Here is a 6,193-nt window from a genome sequence, read left to right on the forward strand (position 1 = left end):
CCGGACCGGACTCCTTCACTGACAAAAGGCTCCTTCCAGGCCAAGGAGCGCTACATGGACAACAAGGCGAGAGCCGACAGACAGGGCTTCGATATCTTCGACGCAGACTCCATCGTCGCTGATTGTACAAAAGATCGTTTGGTTTCGAAATATGCGAAGCCCGACATCGTTTTCGACATGGTGTCTTGTCAGTTCACCTTGCATTATTGGTGGGTACATCTCGACACTATCCAACGAACTCTCTCAATGGCCACCTCAGTCCCGTACGTCGATTCTTCCATTCTCGCTTTCCAGTTTCGAGTCCCTGACGCAAGCGCGCTGCATGGTACAAAATATAGCGGAGAGACTCCGCAAGGGAGGCTATTTCATCGGCACACGCCGAACGCATACGAACTCATGTGAGTACGACCCGGGAGTTTCGGGAGATTTGAATCATTGATTTTTTTGAAAACCAAACCGCAGAGAGAATCGAGGACCGAAGGGGAGAAAGGCGAGAGCGGAGAGTTGAATTGTTCCAGACGTGGCTGGAAATTCAAAGTTCCTCGAAGGCTCATCGAAGCTTCTCGTTGTGCTTCCAGACGCCGTCTCAAGGAGTCGGACAATCTGAGTTTCGGAAACGATGTATACAGAGTCACTTTCGATTCAAAAGAAGAGTTCCCTCTCTTCGGATGTAAATACGATTTCCATCTAGACGGCGTCGTCGATTGTGCGGAGTTCCTCGTGAACTTCGAGATGCTGAAAATCCTCGCGAAGGAGCACGGTCTACAGATTGTCAAATGCTGGACATTCGAAGAATTCTACAATGAATACAGAAACGAAGACGAAGGATCGTTTTTATTAACTAAGATTAACTAAGATGAACGCACTGGAAACGTATCCGCCCGGGCACGGGTCGCAACTCTCGGGGGAAGCGGACGATTACGCGCACGCCCAAAAGGTTCACGAGCAGACGAAGAGACCTGTGGTTAGTAGCGAGTTTTTCTTCCTCCTCTCTCACTTCAGAATCCGGGCATTGCGCTTCACACTCCCTCACAAGTGATACGCAGTGAGGGCGACGAGAATATCCGTCGCGAGGAGCGAATGGACACTCCAACCCAAGCATCACGTTCTTGGATGCGACTTGTTGCTCTGTTTTGGAAAATTTCGATTCATTTCAGGGAACGTTATCGAAACCTGAGTGGGAAGCACTGACAATTTATGTCGCATACGCCTTTGTTAAGGAATGAAGAATCGCCTGCTGAGCGCATTGATGACGAGGGATGATCATTGTGTCCATTCCAATAAGGAGAACGCGTTGTATTTGCGTTTCGAGTGGTTTACACCAGATCTGGGTAGCTTCGCGGGGCCCGCGGGCCGCATTGGGCGGGCCGCATCCAGCTGGTTGATGGATCATTACTAGGGCTAGGCGTTTGTGGCGGACTTTTTTCGGGAATATCGCGGACCTGTGGCGGATCTCCCCAGCAAAAATCGCGGACTTATGGCGGATGCTTTGTCCACGGATCGCGCTAACTCGGGAAAAAGACAAGGGCAGCTTCATAGCTCCGAACAAGCAAAACGAAAGCTCATGCTTATGTTTGTCTGCTGTCGTCAATTACCTCGTGCAAGCTAGGAGGCCTGAAGCTAGGACCAGAAGACATTTCGTCACTGTTATGATTAAGCATATTGTACATGCTGAGATTCTTACTTTTTATACTACGTCTATCATCTCGAAGAACAGTCGCGCATTTCCTGAAAGATCTCTCCGCCGAAACACTGTTGCCGGGTTCACTCAGACAAGTCAGAGCGATCTTCGCCGATTCGGGAAAACGAGCCGTCACATTTATCCACAAAACTATCGGATGAGACGAAGCCTCGAGTTTTCTCTCGGCCGACAAGTACATATAGTCGGAGTTCAGCCTTCCCCGGATCGTTTTCCTCGAACCACAGTATATTTTCGATGACGTAGCCGGCTTCGATCTCGATTGCTTTCAACTTCGCGGGGTCGAATACGCGACAGGCGCGGAAGAAGTCCGCAGCTGATAAGGATATCTCGCAATCGATGCTTCCCTCGGAATCTATCGAACGGGATGCGGGGTCTGTCACGGGGGGAGTCAAACTGATCATGTTTATCCCGTGAAAAAAACTCCGAAATTCGCGGAAGGTGGGCATTCCGGCCGAAAATCGCGGACTTCATGGCGGATGTGGCGGCCGCCACAAACGCCTAGCCCTAATCATTACCTAATGATGCATTAGGTAGCTACTTAACCATTCGAAGTTCGCAAATTCCGGAAGGGGCCGCATGCGGCCCGCGGGCCGCGAGTTGCCTACCCCTGGTTTGGATTACCGTACCGCTCGGAGAATCTCGGTGATTAATTAACTAATTAATTAATCTCGGAGAATTTCGTGATCTAGGTAACTAGATAACTTTAATAAACTAACAGTTTATTTCCTAGATAACTTTAATAAACTAACAGTTTATTTCCTAGATCACGAAACATCATCTCGAAATGTCACCGCCAGACGAACAAAGAGCCTCATCAGCGGGACTTTCGGGACATCGACGTCTGAGCTGTCCGTGACCCCAACCGGGGAGGATGCCAAGCACTTCCGGGGTATCGTCCCTCGCTGCTTCTGCTTTCTTGTTTTGAGCGTCGTCACTGGTCGATTCCGTTTTGCGTTTGATTGCACCAGCGAGAAGAGATGCCTGCGACTTGGTAATCTTTCGACTCTGACTCGGTTTTTCCGTGGGCTCGATTTCAATATCTGGCTCGCCGACGGGGTGAATAAGCCTCGAGTTCTTTCCGTTCTTCCGCACGTTCCCTGAGCTCGTTCGCCATACGAATCTGGTAGACTTGCTCCGGGAATTCCCCTTCCAACGACTCGAGACCCTCGACGACGTGTTCTAGCTTCTTCGATTCTTCCTTCCCGGCTTTTTGCGAGATCTTTTCTCCTCGAGTTAATCTTACAGCGGTCTGAGATCTTGTACTTCTGGTCCAGGTGCGCTCTACGGGTCCTCCGGCCTCCGTACTCGATTCACCTCTTCTTGACGCTTCTTCTCGGCCTCCTCTACTTCCGATTCGATGAAGAATTCACCGAGACCCACCGAAGAAATGAACTGCAAAATATGCCGGATAAGAGTTTTCCTCGCTCGGAAACGAATCGATACGGATACCTCGACTCGCGTACGAGAAGCATAGATACCGATGGAGGGAAAGTCGAGGGTCCGAAAACCGGCCTCGTCTCTTGCGCTTGGCTCGAGGGCGGAAGAGTTCAACGTATGAAGGCCGTTACTGGATGTCTTCATAGCCCGTAACGACCGAGCTTTCTGATCGTTTGATCCATCGAAAAACAGTGAATAGCGGAATGAGTCGGGAGTCGAGAACGCAAAGATCCAGAGAAGATTTTCTGATTCGTCCATCCAATATGAATGCTAATCGGTAAGTGAAAACCTTCGTCCAAAACACGCTCGCATAAACATGCGGGTATTTCGCGCAGACACCTCTCCACCGGGAACCTCGACTCCGCACTCAATCCGCGGGCGGAAGGCTCAGCGCGATAGCGGCGAGAAATATGAGAAAAATGAAAAGCACTACGACACCTCAACCGACCCCAAGAAACTCATGGCGAATGCCTGTCCCTGGCAGACCGGGTCACCGAGGGATGGGAGAGGTGCTCGTCGACCGGGGGATGAGCGGTCTAATCGAGGGAACCCCTCCGGGCCGTCGCGTCGTGCTGCCCCTGCTAGCCGTGTCCTCGGAGGGCTCCGCCTGGGCCTTGGAGCTTGAGGGCTCTGGGGCCGCCGGGAGCGCGGGCGGGGCCTGGGGCTCGGGCCTGTCGTCCTCCGCGGCCTTCTTGTCCTTCTTGGAGGGCTTCGGCTTGGTGGCGGGGCCGTCCTTGGCCCCCTTCCCGCGGAGCGGGTCGTCCTGGTCCCCGGGGAAGGGCCCGGCGCCCACGTTGGGGCTCCCCTCCATCGACAAGGGCTCCTTCACCCAGTCCTCGAGCTCCTTCCTCGTGTAGAAGAGGTTATTGGCGGGGACCACCACCGACACCTCCCCCGTCGACCACACCCTGACCAGATAGTACTTGTCGGCCGCCTGGGTGGCGAATATCTTCTCGTCGAACGGGCCGGCGAGCGCCTGCCTCGAGGCCCGGAAGGCCGCCACTCTGGCCTCGTTGGTCGTGCTCCGGGCCGTCGAATTCCAGAAGGACTTCATCGCGTCCCTGTTTTCCGACTGCTCGGGCTCGTCAAGGGCGAGCTGCGTGGCGTACATTGTCTTCAGCAGGGCGGCGACGGTGAGCTGGTCGGTCGGCTGCATGGCCTTCCAAAAGTACGCGCACAGCCCCGGCAGGGTGTTGGGCAGATGGATCAGGGCGAAGTTGATGCCCGGCTTCTCCTGGGAGACCCAGGTCACCATCTTGGCCTGAATAAAGTTACAGTCAAACCTCCTTATAGCGAACCGCGTTAGAACGAATTTTCGATATAACGTCCTAAATTTCGATTCTTGTTTGGTTCGCCATAGGAACCAATGGTAGAAAACTTCGTTACGACGAACTTCGGTACTACGAATTTCCCGGTAGAACGTACGAGAAAATTACGTCAATTTGATCCACAAGCTCCTTACAGCGAATTCCAGACTTCACTGAAGAGGGAGTCGCGTAGAAAAGAAGCATGTTGGGAGCGGGACTCGGCGGATGTCATCTGCTGCATCCAATACGAGTCTTGTGCGATCTCCATGCCGCACTGAGACAGAGACACGTGCACATACCAAGAGGGAGACGTCACGCACATAAAGCAGCTCGGTCTGCCCTTCGAAAAGTCGTGTGCGTGGACACCATGGCTCTCCAGACGAGGAGGAAGCAATTCTCCTTAAAGGAGAAACTTGAAGTCCTCGAAGAGTTTACGCTCCGGCGTGAAGAAGGTGGACGTGGCCCGGAGATTTGGCATCAGCAAATCAACGCTTTCTACCTTCCTGAAGAATCGTCAGAGACTCGAAGAAGAAGGAGTCGAGTTCGATCCTGAGAGAAAAAGATTGAGGACAGCCAAATACGAGAGAGTCGACAAAGCTACGTTTCTGTGGCTTCAAGAGATGCGTTCAAACAACGTCCCCGTTTCGGGTCCGCTGCTCCGCGAGAGAGCTGTATTGTTCGCGAGATCCCTCGGTCATCCAGACTTTCAAGCCAGCGAAGGCTGGCTGGCGCGTTTCAAGGAAAGATATGGAATTCGCGCCAAAGTTCTGTGCGGAGAGTCAAGTGATGCCCCCATCGAAAAAGCGAACGAATGGAAGGACAGGTTTATAAGAGAAGTTATAGCTGCTTACTCTCCAGATGATGTGTTCAACGCTGATGAAGCGGGTTTGTTCTACCAGTTGTTACCGGAGCGAATGCTGGCGATGATAGGCGACGCTTGCAAAGGGGGTAAAAAGTCGAAGCTTCGATTGACGACTTTGTTTTGTTGTAACGCCAGCGGAACAGAGAAACGGAGAATTTTAATCGTCGGGAAGTCTGCGAAACCCCGATGTTTGAGAGATGTCAGATCCTTATTGTGCCAATATCGGGGAAACCGCAACGCGTGGATGACGCGAGATCTCTTCACCGAGTGCTTGATCAGGTTCGACAAAGACATGCGCTGGCAGAAAAGGAGCGTTCTACTCTTGATCGATAATTGCTCAGCGCACATGAGTTTGCCGCGCATGTCGAATATACGCGTCGAAAACTTTCCCCCCAATTGCACCTCGGTGCTTCAACCCTTAGACTTGGGGATAATAAGGGCCGTGAAAGCTAACTATAGAAAAGACCTGGTTCGGCGAATACTGGTAAACTTGGAAGTCGGCTCCATGTCGAAGGTTGACGTGAAAGCGGCCATGGATATGATAGCTCACGCTTGGTCAGAAGTCAAGTCGGAAACAATCCGGAAATGTTGGAAAAACAGCGGCCTGCTTGGTCTTTGCGCCGCTCCAGACGAAGACAGTCGTGAAGACTCGACCGATCTTTCTGGATTCTGGGATGACGAAATGCAAGGCATGAGTCTACCGTCAGGATTTTCCCTCGAAGGCTACATAACCGTGGATGACGACCTCCAAACGTGCGAGGTTTTGACCGAGTCGTCGATTCTCAGAGAGGTTTCGAAAACCGGGATGCCCGAGTCTCTTGATGACAGTGACAGTTCGGGCGCGGAAGATGAGGACGTTGAAGAGCGCGAACCACCGTCCGTGAT

General features: G+C 52.4%; 2 pseudogenes; both read left to right on the forward strand.

Annotated features, from left to right (window-relative positions):
* Positions 1–1,226, forward strand: part of LOC100903354 (mRNA cap guanine-N7 methyltransferase-like) — a 1,646-nt pseudogene extending 420 nt beyond the window's left edge.
* Positions 1,227–4,813: 3,587 nt separating this feature from the next.
* Positions 4,814–6,184, forward strand: LOC100903497 (tigger transposable element-derived protein 6-like; annotated as a pseudogene).
* Positions 6,185–6,193: the final 9 nt, after the last annotated feature.

The sequence above is a fragment of the Galendromus occidentalis genome, unplaced genomic scaffold (assembly GCF_000255335.2).
Source record: "Galendromus occidentalis unplaced genomic scaffold, Mocc_1.1 scf7180000076833, whole genome shotgun sequence".
NCBI classification, from domain to species: domain Eukaryota; kingdom Metazoa; phylum Arthropoda; class Arachnida; order Mesostigmata; family Phytoseiidae; genus Galendromus; species Galendromus occidentalis.